This window comes from Danio rerio, chromosome 17 (assembly GCF_049306965.1).
Source record: "Danio rerio strain Tuebingen ecotype United States chromosome 17, GRCz12tu, whole genome shotgun sequence".
Taxonomy (NCBI): domain Eukaryota; kingdom Metazoa; phylum Chordata; class Actinopteri; order Cypriniformes; family Danionidae; genus Danio; species Danio rerio.
This window is the reverse complement of record NC_133192.1, coordinates 22,373,852-22,394,974: the sequence shown is the minus strand read 5'-3', so window position 1 is coordinate 22,394,974 and position 21,123 is coordinate 22,373,852. Positions and strand designations below refer to the sequence as shown.

General features: G+C 32.9%; 2 protein-coding genes and 1 long non-coding RNA gene across 16 annotated transcripts in view; 1 reads left to right on the top strand and 2 right to left on the bottom strand.

Moving 5' to 3' along the window:
• LOC141378555 (uncharacterized) overlaps positions 1-21,123 on the bottom strand; it is an 876,211-nt gene that overhangs the window by 354,129 nt on the left and 500,959 nt on the right. The window lies entirely within an intron of this gene.
• entpd6 (ectonucleoside triphosphate diphosphohydrolase 6) overlaps positions 1-21,123 on the bottom strand; it is a 78,063-nt gene that overhangs the window by 41,177 nt on the left and 15,763 nt on the right. For 4 of the 12 annotated variants that reach the window (XM_073927237.1, XM_073927236.1, XM_073927243.1 and 1 more), the window contains 2 exons: positions 8,846-8,922; positions 7,421-7,533 (listed from right to left, as the gene is read on the bottom strand). The gene's annotated coding sequence lies outside the window, so the exon portion shown is untranslated. Of the gene's footprint in view, positions 1-7,420; positions 7,534-8,845; positions 8,923-11,657; positions 11,720-21,123 lie in introns of those variants that run through there. The other 8 variants (XM_073927239.1, XM_073927246.1, XM_073927240.1 and 5 more) reach the window with 3 other exon arrangements.
• Positions 10,399-19,832, top strand: LOC101884956 (uncharacterized). Of its 3 annotated transcripts, none has more exons than XR_011010125.2 (15): positions 10,399-11,428; positions 11,708-11,844; positions 13,064-13,097; positions 13,260-13,289; positions 13,381-13,450; positions 13,775-13,804; positions 13,901-13,970; positions 14,056-14,083; positions 14,291-14,320; positions 14,428-14,497; positions 14,854-14,898; positions 15,877-16,010; positions 16,089-16,220; positions 18,718-19,502; positions 19,546-19,830. It is a non-coding gene; the product is annotated as an uncharacterized lncRNA (long non-coding RNA). The 3 variants fall into 3 exon arrangements; XR_002457477.3 differs by having other exon boundaries at positions 11,352-11,428; positions 15,880-16,010; XR_002457476.3 differs by lacking the exons at positions 10,399-11,428; positions 13,064-13,097; positions 13,260-13,289 and having other exon boundaries at positions 11,773-11,844; positions 18,718-19,330; positions 19,503-19,832.

Here is a 21,123-nt window from a genome sequence, read left to right as displayed (position 1 = left end):
ACTATTATTACTATTATTATTATTATTATTTTTAATTATTATTATTATTAAAATTAATATTTTTTGTCAGTTTGATTGATGCAAGTTGAGATGACTAGAAAAGATAACTTGATTCAACAAAAAATGAAGGCAGCAAGATATTTTTTACAGCGTGGTTATAAACATGTATGAATGTCTTTCTTCTGTTGAACACTCACAGGCACAGCTATACTGATGAATGTTATAAAAAGCAGCCATTGACATCTATAGAAGGAAGAAAATATACTATGCAATAGCTAATTCACTCTCAAAATTGTCTGTATATTGCCTTTTGTGTTCAACACCAGAAAGAAACTCAAACAAGTTTGAACCAAATAGAAAGTGAGTAAATAATGACAGAATTTTTTATTTTAGGGGTGAATTGTGCCTTTAAGATTTAATTTTTCTTGTCATTACTGTTTTAATGGTTTATTTTTTCTTTCTGTGGTCTTTATGGTTGGCAGTGTGGCAGTGCGGTGGATATTATGGCCTTGGGGAAAGGGAAGCTGTGTGCTCATGGAGCCCCAGTTCTGTGTCTCGGTGACAGATTGGAGCCAGATTGGGAGACGTTCTGACAAGGGACAGGAACTTGCAAGTCTGTCCCGCTCCTCAAGGTTAGTTATTGAATGTTAGCACATGACATCTGCCACTCAGTGCCAAACGCCACAGGGTTTTGGGCACTTCATCAGCGCCGTTTTCCCCTAATTAACACAGTTAATGTGAATTATAGAAATTAATAAATAAATTGCTTCATCTGCCCTCAAAAATGTGCTGCTATATTTTGGTTTCAAACGTATTGTGTGTGTGTGTGTGTGTGTGTATGTATGTATGTATATATATATATATATATATATATATATACATATATATATATATATATATATATATATATATATATATATATATATATATATATATATATATATATATATATATATATATATATATATATATATATATATACACACGATACAAATTATATATCAATCTAAATATCAATGTAACAGAATTTTTTGTATAGTTTTGCTCCTACCTCTGTGTGTGCATATCACCCATACATAATAAATATACAGTATAATACACAATACACACACATAAATTAGGTAGCAATAACATTTTGATTTTAAATGCATTTAATTGCGATTAATCTTTGTCTGGCACTAATTTTAATAAATGCGAAAATGCATTTGCTATTGCTTCGCATGAAAATGAAATATTTCTATAGTGACAGATTAGTTTCTGCTTTTAACTTGGTGGATGTTGAACTATAATCACATTTTTATGAGGAAAGAGACTTGCAGATATAAGTTGGTAATCCACGTGAAAGATTGCTCCTTTCTGCTCCGCTCAGATACGTACCATATGCCTCATAACATATGTGATTATTTTTTTAAGATGAACATAAAAAAGGACAATAGTCGCTTCACTCTTTTAATAATCCCTTCGTCCGATTTAATATCGCAACTATTATTCAAATCAAAGGCAGATTTTGTTTTCATTGTTTTTTTATAATACTCTTATGATTTCTCCCTATCACTTTCAGAAAGTCCTCTGCCAGTTAAAGCTAAACCCCTCCTCTTGTCCCGTCTAGGACAGGGGGGTGTGCTGGGTCGAATTAAGTCCAGCATCTCTAAATTTATAATATGGTGAAAAGTGTACACATGCTATATCAATCAACATCTGTCTTTGCTATAAGCCAACACACAAGCAGTGTTCAATTGTTGAAGTTGATGTACATTTTATTCAGCTCTGTATCACAGAGACACATCAACTATTATTATTCAAAGCTCAGTGTTAAATAAAAAACTTCCACACTTTTTCTGTTCTAATTCTTACTTTATCATGTTACATCTCACACTGGTGGAAATCATTATGTTACATCTCACCCCCGGATGTGTTAAAGCTAACCGTAAATTTGTACATTTCACTCATCCTTTTTGAAACTAAACTGTGCATTTTCTGTTTGTGCTGCAAAGATAACACCTATGTCATTTAATAGCACACATGTGTAAGTAATTTGAATAATATTTTGTACACACTGGCTCAAAAGATCTTAAAGATATAAGGCTCTATTTTACAGATCTAGGCGCAAAGTCCAAAGCGCAGGGCGCAAAAGCATTAAGGGCGTGTTCGAATCCACTTTTGCTATTTTAAGGATGGGAAAAAAGTTATTTCCAAATACACATGCTATGCCCCATATGGTCTAAAACCTGATAGGTGGACAAATCTAAGCTTGTTTTTAATAAAGCAAATATAAATATGTATATAATAAATAATACTACTACTAATAAATACATAAAAGCAAATTGTCATAAACTTCATAAACTGAAAAAAGCCCCCTGAGATAAAGAAGGCATAAAGGCCTGGTTTTTATATTTATGTAGAAAATAATAATTTTTGTAACATTTTATTACTTTAAATCCTTTTTTTTGTAAAAATATTTGTGTATTGCTGTACGTCTTGTGTGCTTTAAGCAATGTGTAAGCGAGGCGCACAACTACGCACTCTGCGCTGGACTTTAGACCTGCTCTCAGCTGGTCTATTGTGCAACCTATTTTAGTTCTTCAAAATATCAACGAGCCAACAATGTGCCTTAACACAGGGGTTCCCAAACTTTTCCCAAAAAATGACCATGCCAGTGACTCGTGACCCCCAATATTCTCTGAAGTGGTGGTTTTAAATACAGAAACCTTGTATGCAATGACGCACACACACACCAATAGACCCAAGTCTATTCTTTGTTTTTTTATGTATGTCAGTGCTGTAAATGGGCTAGAAAGTTTAACCTGGTGTTATAAAATCAATCTGCTGCATCTGACAGTATATGCCTTCAGTATAATGTAATTACCAGAGAAGTCGCAATCCAATAGAACTAGTAACTATAAGCTACTATAGTAACTATAAACGACTATTTTTTCTCTTCAGTAGGTTATTGATAAAATACAGTAAGTCTTAAGGTTTAATAAAAATTTATTGATTTTTGAAAATCACCAGGCGACCCCCCTTCATTGTCCCGCGACCCCTTGGGGGGTCCCGACCCCCACTTTGAGAACCTCTGCCTTAACACACCTCTTATCTAGACCGAAACACCCATGAGTCCACAAAGTGGCGCAAATGGATTTGCTATTTAAACAACATGGCAAAAACTGTTGCTTGGGTTTAGAAAAGTAGGTGGTCAGGGTCAATTGGTGCTTTTGAAAATACTATTGGTTGAGTTTAGGGAAGTGAGGGTGGTGGGTCAGTCGATTGGTTGGTCAGTCAGTCATTCAGTCATTCAGTCGAAAGGGACCTCTGTTGGATTTAAATGCTAGATAAATTTAAGATCTGAAAAAGCATACACAGCGGCCTCTGGTGGATTCGCAAAAAAACCTGCAAATAAAACGTAGCTCCTGGGATGTATTAGATGCTCTCCAAAAATGTATATAGCAGTATGTTTTTCCAAATGAGCCTGGGTTGTGTACAGAACTTTGGTCAGCTTTGGTTGTTTTTAAATGTGCTTTATTCTTGATAAATATTGTATTATATAGTTTTTGAAAATAACTAAATCAATTAATCTGTCTCACCATTTTAAGAGAAACTTGTGTAGCCTCTTTGAATTATATTTCTAATAGCTCGATATTTCTAATAGCTTGATAATAGCTTGTAATATAAAAGTAATACAAGCCATGAGACCATGACGTGGCCCAGTGGCGGTTGGTTGTCTGGACAGCACAATGTGTTGCTGATCACAGCCCCATAATGAGTCTCTGTCTTATAATTGACCTGATTCCTTCTAATTAGCACACTTTAAGGAAGTGGGGAAAGAAAAGGAGAGAGCGGGAGAGGAAAGAGGGGGATTTGGGAAGGAGTGGGAGCAAGAAAAAGAGAGTGATCAGTGTCTAATAGGTTAAGTGAGTGCGACAGGCTTGTGATGGCGTTTCAATAGTGTCTTTGTTAGCTAGACTAACTGAACAGGACACACAAGGGTCATTAGTGGACGGGATTAGTCATTACACAAACTCACTCAGCGCTCAACTGGTGGTTCGGCCGAATCCCACTGTTACCAACAATGCCAAATTATTCAGCATATGTTTTAAGCAGAGGATGCCCTTTCAGCTGCAACCCATCACTGGGAAACACCCACACACTTCCATTCACACACATACATAACAGACAATTTAGTTTACTCAATTCACCTATAGCGCATGTCTTTGGACTTGTGGGGGAAACCAGAGCACCCAAAGGAAACCCACACGAATGCGAGAACTACTGAAATACTGAAATCAAGTGTCTAGTTGCTAGTAACAAGTGTGTAACCAGGTAAAGCATCATTAAAACAATAAAAGCGTGATACAATTCTTTTCCAGCATTAAAAAGAGGAACAACAAACCATGATTTACATTAGATACACACTAAATGTCATTGAGTTTAATTATAGTTTATACCAAAAAAAATATTGACAGGCATATATAGAAAAAGAAAAACTTGAAAAGACAAAAAACATTTTAAAATGTCCCTTGGTTCTTGGGGAGGCAGTAAAAGCTTACAAATGATCAAATATAATAAAATGTAGCATAGTATTGTCTATTATTATTTTTACCAATGTATTTGTACAAGAAAATTTGTTAAGCTGAATGATAAATATTTCATTAATATGTTGACAGTTTTGTTTGATGTTAAAGGTTTGTTTCTTTCAAGTAAAAATAATAAAGTAAAATTAGACTCTTGCATTGATTTTGTGTATAAAACATCAATGGGATCAGTAAATAATATGCTTTTATTTAGTAAAGATGCATTAAATTAATCAAAAGTGACTATAAACATGTTTATAATGTTACAAAAAATTTCTGTGTCAACTGTGTTAAAGATTCTGTTTTTTTTTTGTTATTTGAAATAATAATAATAATAATAATAATAATAATAATAATACAAATTTAGAACAAAAATGAATCACAAAAATATTTATGAGTAAATACACATTAGAGCAGACACTGATAATGCACAAAATGAATATAAATACAAATAGTAAACTTTTTTTATTGTACTAATGTTTTACAATAATACCATTTTTAAACTATATTTTTGCATTTTGGTGAGCATAAGAGTTTTTAATAAAAACATTTAGATTTTTTTTTGCAGCATGCATGTTCAAACTACTGATTTAAAATGAGCTGAAACAACACAATTCTTGAGATGTTTTTGGGACAACTTTAATTTTGTTTGCTGATCAGTCCATCTAAATTTGTTAAGGTAACTTAATCAATTTATGTTGAAACAACATGAATCACTTGTGTGGAACTGTGGATTGGTTTACAGTGCAAAATGGGCAAAACATTGAACTTTAAATATATATATATATATATATATATATATATATATATATATATATATATATATATATATATATATATATATATATATATATATATATATATATATATATTCTTCAGATTATTTTCAGGTATGATTAGCTTCTCCTTATCCATCAACCAACAGACAATCAAAAAAATAAACAATCCTGAAAATATGGCTGGATCCATCTGCCCTGGCTGATCTATCCTGGAGGCTCTATCTACTGGACATTATTAGTTTAGAATACACCACATCCAAAATGCCATTAAAAAAAAAAACTGTACAATTTTGGTTAAATATGAGAGAGACTGTATCAGATGTTACAATGCTGATTTTGTACCTATTGTTACAGTATTACTGTTTTTGTTTTACTTGACTTTTGTTGGGTGGATCTCAGGTTTTGTTCAAAATCAAAATGTCCAATAAAAAAAGAATAAAAAAAAAGTATGATTAGCGTGACAAGCTAAGTAAGGTGTTCATGCAATACAGGCGGTAAAATAGCCATTTCAATTTAGATTTGTTTAATATTTGCAGAAAGCAAACTTTCTATTATTGTGCATGTCCAGTAATTATATCAGGGTCACAAAGCTTTGCTAATCATGCGCGACTCAGGATGACCCAAGCTGTGCTGGACAGCTTTAGAGAAAGTGTTGAAGAGGAGACACTTAAGGATTAAGACAATTGACATGTCAAAACTACATGTATATATTGGTCGACTAACCTGTAAGTTCGACTTATTTACATATTTTTATCATTTAAATATATGATTTATAATTCACAGTTGCTGACAACATTTCTTCCAAATGTATGGCCATTGCCTGATCTTTTGACAAATGGTCAAAATAACAAGATGCCATGTCTTCAGACTTGTTTATATTAATATTTAGACAACACAACACCAATATTTTAACTTCAGATCAGTTAAGGCATCAATATTTGCTGGTATAAGCCTCATTTTCAATCAAACATTTTTAATTTTTCATCAAAAAATCGAATGAAATAATGATCTTTTTCCAACTCGTTGTCATCTTCAGGAAATGAAATGCTTTAAATGACATGGCAGAATTCACATCATTTAATTTTAATAAAACAATTGGAAGACACATTATCAGAAGACCTTTACAGAGGAAAACATATATTAACATTTTACTCAAGCCCATATTTCATCCTGCTGCATGAACCCGAGCATATCTTATTTATATTTTCATTTGTGTTTAATGACATGAGGCCATGTAAATGATGCCAGAACTTTATTTGTAATTTGCGAAACTAGCAACTTGCCACTAGCATCTAGCTTTATGAGGTGGGCACGTGGCTTATTTGCATATAAACACATGCATAATTACAAAGGAAAGCTAATAGAGGTTATAACAGAGAATGTTTGTAAAACGTCTCTGACCCTGCGGATCCCCCTTAATCTTTAATCCTTAACTGTTGTTTATGTTGTTGACAGATTCGTGTAACGTGTCTTGCACTGCGTGGCTTGGCCTCACTTCGCATGTCAGATTACAGTAAAAGAAAATAACGCTTTAAGAAGAGCAAAAGCCCAGACTTGCAGACATCAGAGATCATTAGTGGCCTTGACTAATTTACAAAACTTTAATCCCACGACTACCCGTTGTTTACATCAATGAATTAGGTTAATCTACAAGGAGGGCTATTTGCATAAATGTGCATTTTTGAATAATTAGTGGGCCAGAGGCGGTGAATGGGGTGTGACCGGCGGGAGGGGTGACGCGTGGCCAGACTATTGTTGCCCCTTTATCTAGCATAAACAATGGACCAGCTAAACAATTAAAAACAAACCTAGTTGGGTCTGGTGTTTATAGGTCATTGTTGAAGATGACCCAGCACATAATCACTGTCTGGATGCAGAATTATAGCAATTACTGCTATCGTTTACAGTGTGCACACGCAAACATGCCAGATCTGAATTACAGTATGAAACAGTTCCTTTCCCATCTGCCAAATTGCCTTGTCTTTAAACAATGAAACTCTTATGAAGCATATTTAAGTAAATATATATTTATATATACTGATTCATCTAAAAACAAACATTTGATTTACTCACTTTCAGGCCACCAAGATGTGGGCAACTTTTTTTTCTGCAATAGAACATTAAAGATTTTTTAGCTGAAAACCGTGATCCTTGGCTTGTCATCCGCTACCAGCACTTTCGTGACTCTAGAAAGAGATAAAACTTCTATTATTTTTCCAGAAGTCAACTTTAATAAACAAGTTAGAATGAAAACAGAAATTCTACAGATTTCTAAGTTCAATTTTTATACACAAATAATCTTTGTATGAGTATTTAGGGACAATTTGATTTGAAAAATTTACTTAAAAAGTCCCACTATATTTTGACTGACTCTGGCTCCTGAATCATACATTCAGCTTTAATGATCATGAAATAATTAAGTGTAATTAGGGCTGAGCCGATAAACGATATTATATCGAATTGCGATAAAATTTGTCAATAACAATGATACTGTAAGTTGTGTGCAATAAAAATTATATATTTTTGACTCTATATTGATTTAACAGCCAATCACAAAGCAGAAATGTACAACAATGGGAATTTTGAAGTGTGTTGACATTAAAGATGTTCAGAATTTTTGTCCACTGAATTTTTTATTCATTTTCTTTTCGGCTTGGTCCCTTTATTAATCTGGGGTCGCCACAGCGGAATGAACCGCCAACTTATGCAGCATATGTTTTACGCAGCGGATGCCTTTCCAGCTGCAACCCATCACTGGAAAACATCCATACAGACTTATTCACACACATACACTACGGCCAATTTTAGCTTACCCAATTCACCTATACGATGTTTTTGTACTTGTGGGGGAAACTGGAGCACTTGGAGGAAACCCACGCGAACATTGGGAAATGACCCAACCGAGGCTCGAACCAGTGACCTTCTTGCTGTGAGGCAATTGTGTTATCCACTGTGCCATTGTGACACCCCCACCGAAAATTTATCATGCGAAAATATGTTATGCCATTTAATGGAGCCTCTATTTTTTTGTGGCTTCAGTCATTGGGCTACTCTTTTAAATCTGGAAGCATTAACAAATGATGTATAAATATATATCATGATATTATCGAGATTGCATTTTTGCCATATCGCCCAGACCTAAGAATCATTAAATGTTTAAATCTGCTTGGTGCTTTAAATACTTTTTAAATAATGAGCAGCGTGGTGGTGCAGTGGTTAAGTTGGCGGTTCATTCCACTGTGGCAACCCCCGATTAATAAAAGGACTAGGCCGAAAATAAAATGGATGAACAAATAATCATGATGAAGGATGTTCAGGGTTAAAATCATATTTCTGAGTAGGAAAATAATGAATTTTTTTTTTTTTTTTTTTTTTTGCTTTATACATTTCAATGTTTTACACTAGCATTTGACTAGAATTTGCCTCACTCTCATGCTTTTCAAAACCATATGCAATTTTCTGTTCTGTGTAACAAAAATATATTCAAAAACTACTTACTAAAAACCTTAAAGGGATATTTCTCCAAAAATCTGCCATCTCTCCATTTCTTCCAAACCCATTTGGGTTTCTTTATACTGTAGAACAAAAAAGAAGATTTTATGAAGAATGTTGGAAAAAGAAATCCACTGAGTCCCTTTGGCAAAAAAGGCTAGGTACACAAAGACATTTATTCCCACTGCCATTGGTTTTGTAAACAGTATTTTAAAATAATTGTGTTAGTGTATTTATGCATTTGCTGCTGTGTGTGAGCCTGTCTAAAGACATTTTTCTAACCCCTGTGGGATAGAAAATAAATTAAGTTTATTAAATTAAAATCAATATAATTTTTTTGACATTCTACAATATACATTTTGGCGACTACCAGTTTCCAACATTCTTCAAAATATCTTATTTTGTCTTCAACAGAACAAAATTAGTCATACTGGAAACTTCTAACCGAGTTTCTTATATTTCCCAGCATTTGTACGCAAAAATCCATTTCAAAATAGCAATTCAGCTGAAATGTTGTGTCTTCCCAAGGGGCAGATTTACAACATAAGTGATTCACAGCTCTAACTGACTGGCCAATTTCTCCTTGCTTCTGAGTGTAATTGATCAGATGACCCCTGATAACCTTCTATGTCTGTGTGTGAATATGAGAATGTGTGTGCGGAAGGTTTTTAATTAACCCGCCTCCCTTAGTCCCAGGTGGGCTTTTCCATGCTTTTGTACTTTTTCCCTAGAGAGGGAGGAAACCGCGTCCTAACGCCTCAGCAGCACACGACTTCACACAATGCATTTATTACAGCGCAAATGTGGGTGTGCATTGGTCTTTATTGCTTTCAGTGACTGCTAACAGATTCTGAAGGTGTTGGTCTCAAAGTGGAAATAACACATTTAAAACTGATCAACAAGTCATAAAGTATTCAGTTATCAATGCACTTTATTCTAAATTTAGGAATATTTTAATAAAATATGAAAATTATTACATAATTTAATTAAATTAATGTTGTCACAATCTGTATTTTCTTTTCTTTCTTTCTGTATTTTCTTTCTTTTTTCCCTTTCTTTCTTTCTTTCTTTCTTTATGAAGATTAAGACGAAATCCGCTTACATACTGAGAAAGTAAACAGTGTTTAATGTTGTTTAAACATAAAGTTTGTGTTACGCAGAAGAAACAAAACTTACATTATGCAGGATAATGCAAAATGACTGATTCATTCATTTTGAATTAGGGCTGCACGATATATCGTTTCAGCATCGAAATCGCGATGTGCGCATCCGCGATAGTCACATCGCAGGAGGGTGCGATGCAAAAAAAAAAAAAAAAAAAAAAATTTATATATATATATTATGGGTGGAGCCGAACCGGAATACGGTATTCGGAAAAGCAGGAATAGCGTGTTTTTACGAATACTTATTTCAAACAATACTTGATCAATTATTTGTATTTGGGAACAAGAAAAACATTATATCAAAAAGCTGCGTTTCCGCAGTGCATGCCCGCGTGAGTGAGTGAGTGAGTGAGTGAGTAAGTGAGTGAGACGTTCAGGAGTCGGTGGGCGGGGTGGGGCCGGGGTAAGGAGACTGAGCAGGCTGCTTCTCTATACAGCAACAGAGAAGGCTTGGCAGAGCGAAAAATACTTTTCTGCATTACTGTTTTTGTTTATTTTACAATACTAAAATAACACGTGACAGAAGTTCGCTCAAAAGTGAAAGTTCTTTCTGTTATTTACTAACACTCCCGTCATTCCTACTACTTTCAGAACATAAATTTTGATATTTTAACATATGAAAATGCAATGCAGTTATGAAAATTGAGAAATTAAAGCAATACACAGATCTGGTCCCCGCGTCAGGTCAGGGTGCACCTGTAACCTTAAAAACGCAGACGCGGCGGAGGCGCATTAAACTCACACGGGAAAGAACTGGGCATTCAATTCATGTTTTAGTGAAATAATTATTTAAATACAGCTCTTTTGATCTCTAAAGGGGAAAAAAGCAAAAGAAATTTGTCGTTAATTTTAGCAAAGACGCAACTGCCTGTAATTTTCACATTCGTTTTTCAGTTAGGGATTTGGTCTATTAGAGTAACCTAATAAAATTGTTTTGTTGAACATTGTAGTCTACACAATAATCGATATTATAATTTATTATATACATTAGCTATTATTAAAACTAAACTATACAATTGATAAAACAAAACCCTTTTTAATGTTTGCTTTCATTTTGACACCGCTAACAGTTGTAATAAGAAACATCACATTTTGCAGAAGCATGCAGTCTCAAGTTAAAAACACCTTTTGAGTTTAAAGATGATCAGCCTGCCAAGTCAGGTTTACAGTGTCATAAATGAAATGGGTAGCATGAGTAAAGGGGATTTGCCCAGCACACAACCTCATGCGCTGCAGGTACACTGTAAAAAAAATCTGTAAAATAACAGTTAAATGACTGTATATTTTAACAGATTTTTTCCGTATACACGTATTACGGGTGTTTTTCCGTTTATATACATTTTCGAATTGCATTGTGGGAAGGGGATCGCAGCTCAGACAGCGTTTGATGGACATCGGGACATATTTCTTCCTCTGTTTTTCCCTGGTAAGTACGATTAATAAAACATATAACAATATTTTAGTTAAAAGACTGCTTTATTAACTTTTTATCGTTATTTAAAATGATTTTGTCTTGTATGAAGTGCCCATGGAAAGTACAGCAGTGAATTAAGTTTAATATTGTTAATAAGATCAGACTTTATTTCATTAAGATCAAACTGAGCTATGAGTGGTTAAATGTAATTTAAACAAGCATTTACCTAATGATTTTTTACCTTTTTATGCGTTTTCCTCATCAGTAAATATGGTATCTGTTCATTTACAGTTGTTTGTCCGTATTTTTCTAAACTGCCGTGCGCGGGAAGTGACGTGACGTCCCAATCACCCACTCACTCCCTCTGCACCTGCGTGAGTCTGACTGGATTAACGGTAAACGTCAGCTTGTCTGTGAGAGTGTGAAAGGTATGTTAATTATTTAATAGAAATATAAATGTTTTCTTTGTACAGTGCATTGAACAAGGGATAGCATTCAAAGTTTGTGACACTGTGTAGTTTGGTTGATATACGTTACCTTTAATGAACACTAACGTCAACGTGTTTCAAACGCTCGTAACCTGACCGTCTGTGTTTGTTTGCATATTAATAACTAATTTCATATTTTACTGACGTTATCAAATGTTAGCTTTAGTTTGACCGACGTAGGCTGTGTGACCGAGTTTCAGTGGAACAGCTTTGCTGGTTTTTAAGTAACGTTAAGTTAGAAGTTAGACTCGCGTGAATTGGAGGCATTTGTAACTCGGTATGAGGGGAAATACACACTCGTTAAGTTATTATTAGTGGTGGGCCGTTATCAGCATTAACGTGCTGCGTTAACGCGAGACTTATCGCGCGATAAAAAATATATATCGCCGTTAATCTATTCTCAACGTTGGGTTGGGAGCTGCAGCTCATGGGTGACTTTCATACTTTGACATTTTAGCGCGGATGTATACCTGACAGGTGAGCCGTCTGACAAACAAGTGCCCTTCTGAATCAAATCAGCAGGATGCCTGACTTTAACTGCAGTTCGGCAGTTTCACTTTAACTCATGAACATTTCATTCATTCCGCGTGACAAACTGGGGTAATAGACGCAAATAAGAAGCAAGAACTGATGAGAATGTTATGGAATTTAATAACGCTCGCCAAATGGAACGAAAAAAAAAAAACTTCCGCATTTCGCGACGCGTGTTTGTGTGTACAGAGATAACAGAGTGATACAGTAAGTGTGTGACATTTAAAAGTATTTATAGTGTTTACACTGTCATGCGTTTTCGGCCTCAAATAGCCTACAACGTGTACCTTAAAGCACACAATTAAATGTTTGTTGTAGTCGAGTTGAACTGTCATTGATATTTATTTATTCACTTTTAAGAACCTCAAGGGCAGCTAATATGAAGATATAAAGATGAGTTGTTCTTCCACAGTCTTAAAATTCTTCAAACTAATTGTCAGTTCGATTCATTATAGCAAATAATACTTTCTTTACTATTAGGAGATCAGGAGTTTTATTTGAATGAAACCTTGATAATAGAGTGAACTACACATGGTGTTATCGCAAATGAAATCTTTTTATGTAGATTTTGAGTCAGTTTTTTTTGCACATATAAGGTTCACTGATATTTTGCTTTGTTGACTTTCAGGTTCTTTCATTTTGGTTATAAGTACATGTTACAGGTACATTCTTAGATTCAATCCAAACTGAATTTGAATTAATACAGACAAATGAAATAAAATACACCTGGGATTTTAAATGTTTTAATTTTTTTATTATTCACAACGTTTGTGAAGTCTAAATGTAGACTGTCTCAAACTGAATGAGTGTTATTTTTGTTGTAGGTGTGTTGGTGTAAAAATTGATGCTGACTGGTTAGTACTGCATTTTTAACCATAACAATAATGATTTATATTTAGCATTGCATCTATTGTCATTTTACCAAGAATGTGTTTGCTCTTTCAGAACTCAGGCAGTTGTGCTGGACCTTCTGTACTTTATACAGGAGATGACAGTAAACTTTCAAGTTTAAGAGGTAAAATGTTCAGGGTTTTTCTGTTTGATTTTGAGTGTTTTGTAGATATAATGTTCACTGATATATGATATAAGATTTGCTTTATGTTTATGTTGTCATTTTGGTTATAAGTACAAGGTACAGGTACATTTTCACAGCAATCTAAATTAAAATCTTAAATCTTACATTCAATCCAAACTGAATTTAAATTAATATGGACAAATTAAATAAAATACACCTGGGATTTTAAATGTTTTCATTTTTTTGTTATTTACAAAGTTTAAAGTTTAAAAGTAGACTACCTGCTGCATGTTTCAAACTGAATGAGTGTTATTTTTGTTGTAGGTGTGTTGGTGTAAAAAGTGATGCTGACTGGTCAGTACTGCATTTTTTAACCAAAAAAATAAACAATGATTTATATTTAGCATTGCATCTATTGTAATTTTACCAAGAATGTGTTTGCTCTTTCAGAACTCATGCAGTTGTGTTGGACCCTCTGTACCTTATACAGGAGATGACGGTAAACTTTGAAGTTTAAGAGGTAAAATGTTCAGCGTTTTTTCTGTTTGGTTTTAAGTGTTTTGTACATATAAGGTTCACTGATATTTTGCTTTGTTGACTTCCAGGTTCTGTAATTTTGGTTATAAGTACAAGGTACAGGTACATTTTCACAGCAATCTAAATAAAAATATTAAATCTTACGTTCAATCCAAACTAAATTTGAATTGATATAGACAAATGAAATAAAATACAGCTGGGGTTTTAAATGTTTTCATTTTTTTATTATTCACAAAGTATGTAAAGTATAAAAGTAGACTACGTTGCATGTTTCAAACTGAATGAGTGTTATTTTTGTTGTAGGTGTGTTGGTGTAAAAATTGATGCTGACTGGTCAGTACTGCATTTTTATAAATAATACAAAAAATAAAAATAAAAAATGATTTATATTTAGCATTGCATCTATTGTCATTTTACCAAGAATGTGTTTGCTCTTTCAGAACTCGGGCAGTTGTGCTGGACCATCTGTACTTAGTACAGGGGATGACAGTAAACTTTCAAGCTTAAGAGGTAAAATGGTCAGGGTTTTTTTTTTTATATTGATGCTTTTATTTTTTTTATTTAGCAAAACCAATTTCTTGTACCTATATTTTTACTAAGTGTTTACATGAACACATTTTGCTTCAGTAATTTAGAATTTTGTTAACATGTATTCAAACTAAAAAGTACTGGGTTGATGTGGGTGTTTTATCTGGGTTTTTTAAGCTGCTACTGTAATCTGTTAAATAAACCAAGCAGTTATTTATTATTATTATTTATTTTTGCATCATTTGAAATGTTACAAGTTCTTTATTTTGGTAATGTCTGCTTAAAATGATAAGGAAATAACTGGTCCACTGCTGAATCTCTTTTCTTTTCTCTCTTAGCCACCTGATGATGAGAGAGACAATTTCAATGTGGGCATCTTGATGGTGAGCCAGGCCTTCATGCTAATTTTGTGACCGTTTAATCTATTTAGCGTCATTGTAATAACATTATTTCAGGATGCAAAACTGGCTAAAAATCAAATTTAAATTTCAACATTAACTGTATGATAGTGTGGTTGATTTAACATTTTATTTAATGTTGGGTTCATTGTAAAAAAAAAAAAAAAAGATTTAATTTTGGTTGAATAAATGCTGATTTTGGGACAGTTTTGTCTATTTATCATCATAGAATTACCATTATTTCAGGGTAGAAAACTGCCTAAAAATCAGTGGTGACTTTTTAACGTTGTTTCAATGATAGTTTGATTGATGTTTTAACATTTATTCAATGTTAATTTAACGTAGGTTTGCTCTCTGGGTAAGAACTAACTTAAAAAATGCGAAAAACTTACAGTATGTATGTGCCACTTGACTTTTGTATCACATGTTATTAGCATGTTATGGAATTTAACTATGGCAAATAAGTGAGAGGAGATGGAAAGCTATGATGTCTACACGTTTTCCTGAAACATTTTCAAGGTCAATTCTTTCTTGTATAAAGATAGTGGAAAAGAAAGAAATGTAAAACAAAATGGTTTTTCATTTTTTTAAATTTTGTTTTCTTTCCTTTATTGTTTTTTTTTTGCCTTATTTTGTTCTTGCACTATAATTATTTCTTGTAATATTTGATTAAGTAAATATATTTTAATTTCTTTTAAATTATGTAGCAGACATGTATTTGAATAATTTTACATAATAATTATAATATTTATAATATTATTTATAATATTAATAATTTAACATATAGGTGTGCATATATGTACCCATATATGTACATGTAATATAGGAAAACAGCCAATTTTATATTTGTCACAAATTTCAAAAACCTAAATCAAAACCTATATTAAACCATATGTTTATATAGGTTCTTTCCATGTGGACGTGTACCAGACCCAACACACAACTCACTTTTCTTTTTTTCAGAAGAAGAGTCCACAGTCACAATAACAAGATCATTGGGCTGTCCCCTAATTGTGGTGAGCTACATGTTTAGTCTCTTATGTGCTAAACATTATGTAGCCTAAGGAAGCAGCCCTGACTCTGGAGTTTATATGAAGGTCTGTTTTTACATTTTTAAGTTTATTTCATTTTTATAAGACAAGTAAGTTGATACATGTTTGTTGTATTTACAACAGGAGCATGCTGAGTAACTATCCAGAATGTAGGTCCAAAGCAGAAAAAAGAGCACCAAGCAGAAACATACCATCTAAACTCTTTCGATTCCTGTCAGACCAGAAAGACTTTCAGAATCCTTGGAAGATTTAAAGGTAATTAAGCACACCAGTAATACTTTATAATAACTAAACACTATTGATTAATTTATTAAGCATTAGCAAAAAGTTCTGTTAAGCATTAACTCTACATTAATAGACCTTAGTATACAGTTTATAACTACAGCTGCAAATGCTGTAATCTTGACTTATAAGCACATCTATAATGTGCTTAATGATTTTGTTTTTATATTTTGTTAATGATTAATTTTTCATTACTAAATTTAGTATAGCATTATTTACAAACCAGTGATTTAAGAATAGTTGGTGTATTTTTTTTCTAATCATTCAGAATGTGTAAGTAAATGGTTAATAAACTATTCAAACTAACATTTATATATCTTATTATTCAGGCATATAGTAATAGTTGGGCAGCACAGTGGCTAGCACTGTTGCCTCACAGCAAGTAGAGCTCCGGGTGCTTAGGTTTCCCCCACAGTCCAAAGACATAAGCTATAGGGAAATTGATTAACTAAATTGGCTGTAGTGTATGAGTGTGTTTGTAAATAAGTGTGTATGGGTGTTTTCAAGGGCGTACTCATGCTATGCACAGTTGCCTTGAAACTGGAAGCGTGATTGTCTCCCCGACGACCTGCACTCACATTTCATTCGAGCCTGAGCATGCTTACATCATCAATAATGCACTGTTCAGTTTAACAAGTGCTCTTACTCAGCACAGTGGAGATTTCTTTATATTGTTATATCGTTTTAGTTGTTCAATATGCAGTGACACGCAGTCAAATATTTCGCCGAACAGATCAGCCACTTTTGACGCTCATAAACAATCAAAGTCAACGTGCTGCAGGTACTAGGAGGTTTGCTAAAGGTGCAGCTGTTGTGCAGTGAGGGATTTGTGTCTTTAATCTATGACAGTTTGCAAGGGACTTTGATTTGGATAAATTAATCACTATTACTGTTCAATGAACGCAAACCCCTTACTGCACCACAGCTGCGCCTTTAGCAAACCTCCTATTCCTGCAGCACAAGGAATTTATGATTGTTTATTAACATCAAAAGTGGCTGATCTGTTCGGCGAAATATTTGACAGCGTTTTACTGCATCCCAAATGACTAAAACAATATAACTAAAGAATTCTCCTCCATGCTGAGAGCACTTCCTAAACTAAACAGCGCATCATCGATGATGTAAGAGTGCTCAGGCTCGAATGCAATGTGAGTGTGGGACGTCAGGGGAGACGGGAGGGAAGACAAGAGTGCTTCGGCCTGGTTTAAGGCAACTATACATAGTGTGAGTACACACTAAGCTGAAGGAAAATACATGAATGAATTGTAATAGTTATATTTGTAAATAAAGTACAAAAAATAAGTATATAAAGTATATACAATATTTATTTTAATAAGTGCTTTTGTTTACTTCATCCAGTTTTGTAGCCTAAAGTGAGGATTGTTTATGCTTTGTAAATCCCCTTATAAATCACAATTAAAGATTCAGTTATATTCTAAAAATGAAATTAATTTTATTGTATTAAATGAAAAATAAATCTTATCTAAAATAAAATTACTGTACAGTTTAAACATAGCTAAATGACACTGAAATGTTGCATCGTAATATCATTAAATTATTTTAGTGTTGTTTTATCCAGTTTTATGTTATATTTTGGCACTCCAGCTATTCAGCAAGGTTTCATATTTACAGTAATTACATTTTTTAGATAAGACTGTTTAGATAAGAATGTTCATTTGATACTGAGCCTTTAACTGTCGTTTATAAGGATTTATAAATCATAAATAATCCTCACAGATTAGGCCACAACTGGAAGAAGTTTTGTAAATAATGCAATATTAAATATAATATTATATATATATATATATATATATATATATATATATATATATATATATATATATATATATATATATATATATATATATATATATAAATAGTAATGTAAAATCAATCATTAAAGTTTGATAACACAATTATTAAACTGTAGCTGTAGCAAATTTTGCTGCTGTATTTATAACCGACTACTAACATCTATTAATTTAGAGTCAATGCTTAACAGATAATGAATTCACTATTTGCTAATGCTTCATAAATGAATCATAGCCTGTAGTTATTATAGTGTTACCACCATAGTTTGTTTATATTACTGTTTCTCTCTTGCATTATTGTTCCGAATATTGTCAAAAGTACCTACACTTTATTTTGAAAAATCTTAAAGTGATTTCTCACCCAAAACTGAATAATTGATAATTCATCATTTACTCACTCTTGACATTTTAAACCTGTATGACTTTGTTTCCTCTGCAAACCACAAAATATCATATTTTAAAGAATGTTGCTCCTATTTCTCCTACTTTGTTCTGTGGAAGTATGTCAGTCAGACAGGCTTGAAATTACAAGAGTGAGACAAGAAGATGATGATAAAACTTCCATTTGTGTAAACTATTGACATGCAAGGAATCACCCCAGTTGTAAGTGAAATGTCATTAGTAATGTTGTTGTTTTTTTTTTGTTTTTTGTTTTACAGCCATTGAAGTATCAGTATTGGAGCGGAAGAAGACCCAGTTGTATCGTCCGTTTCCTGCCATCTTGCAGTTTAACCTGGTTTCTTAATGTAAAGTACTTGTAATTTGCCCACTTGTCCTCAATTATCTTAAAGCTAACATTTAAAACTATTTTGCTATGAGATTATTTGCCAAGACCTCTCACTGTGTGATTCACATGTCAATATGTATTATTGTGTGTATAACTAGCTATTTGAAATTCAAATGATTTGTATTCATTAAAGAATCTGTTTTAATTGCAAAGTTGTTTTTGTACTAATTGTAAGTTCACAGTTAACAAACTATTTACTGCTTCTTTACACATACAGTATAGAATAAATGTTTTTTTTACTATGGTAAACCATTAATAGTGTATTTCCCATATGTATATGTTTATCCTTACCAACTGCCATTTCTATGCTGCTTGAAGAGCATTAAATTAGTAAAATAATAATTTTTTTACAGTAGGTATCCCATTAAAACAAAGAATCTGTTCATTTTTTCACTGTGTATATATACTATTAAAAAACAAAAAAGTCCTCTTTTTACAGTAGGTATACTATTAAAACACAGAATCTGTCTGTTTTTTTACAGTAGGTATACTATTAAAACACAGAATCTGTCTGTTTTTTTACAGTAGGTATACTATTAAAACACAGAATCTGTCTGTTTTTTTACAGTAGGTATACTATTAAAACACAGAATCTGTCTGTTTTTTTACAGTAGGTATACTATTAAAACACAGAATCTGTCTGTTTTTTTACAGTAGGTATACTATTAAAACACAGAATCTGTCTGTTTTTTTACAATAGGTATACTATTAAAACACAAAATATTTCCGCTTTTTTACTGTTGGTATACCCTTAAAAACACAGAAAATAACCGTTTTTTTATATAGAAAACCCTTAAATTACTATAAAATGTTTCGTTATTTTACAGTAGTTTAACCGTCAAAAAACTGATATTTTGTAGTTTTTTTAATGTGGACACACTGTCAATTAACAGAAGTTTTCCGTTTTTAATTTACGGTAAAATATTTGTGTAATGAGCTGCCAGTACATTTTACCGTTTTTTTACGGAATTTTTTTTTAGAGTGTAGGCTGAATGATAATCTTAAAAAATATATAGGCTATGCAATACAAAACTTTAAACATTTATTTATTTTTTAATGAAAAGAAAAAAAATCAGGAGAGTAAAATATAATTTAAACCACTGGTCTGGCGCTGATACTTTGTATCCAGAAAAAGGGGAAAAAAGCAGATGAAAACCTGGCTGGGGAGACGGCGATAACATATCAGTTCTTCAGCAAAGATCACGACATCATTGTGATGCGTTTATCATACAACGCAGTTCGTGTTTATAATCATTAATATTAACTAGTATTAATTCTCTCTCTAGACTTAGTTTTAGGGCTTGTTCTTGTCGGCGCAATATAGCCTCGGCTTATTGCACGTACGAATCCGATTGTGAAGAATGATTAAGCGCTTGCATTTTTTATTGCATCCTTTTCGCAAGTTATTCATTTGTTTTGTTTTTTAAGTGGTGCGAACATTATTTACTGGCAAACATGTTCCTCGATCTCGTACATCAACAAATAATGTAGCCTACTTAAGTTAATTTAGGCCTACCTTTTATGTAAAAATTAAGGAATAACCGAATTTAATAATAAATAAAACATCCGTATAAACGTACATGTTTATTTTTGAACTTTCGTTAATAAAACAACACTAAACTGTTTATAAATATTGTAGTTAAATATTACATTACTTTAACTGCTTGAAACTGTATAATAATAACAATTAAACGTTACATTTTTAAGAACTTAACAAAAATTCTAAATGGCACTTTACTAATCAGTGTAATAATAATATAAATATTAATAATTATACGTAAAAAGAAAATATTAACCTAGTAACAATATAAGTCAGATGTTTAAAAAAACAGCGTAGTTTCTCTCCACCTTTTGTAGTCATATTTTTAATTATTTGCCAGAAAAACTAACATGTTGACTTTGTCCGGTTTAAGTGAAGAATGGGGTTATAATGTTTCCAGCAATACACTGTCAGACGATGTGCTTGTAGCGAAAAATGCACAGACAGGCTACTTTTTCACAACCATGCGAGAGAGGGCTTCTCCTTCTGTTCTGCCGACCGCATTTCTCGCAATGCAGGTTTCTCTACTCTGCGGAGCGGCGCGTTCTTAAGTAGTTACCAAATAGCCTATGCTCAATTTCTCGTCAATGTCTTCCATTTATCACTTTCTCTTTTGTATCTGGCCATTTTTGCAAATGCCTCTGCCATGCCTGGCTGAGCTGGGCTTCTGCGTTTAGAAGACAGGAGTTGATTAAGCCAACATGGCTTTTTTTCCCTCGCCGTCAATCGCCACTAGCT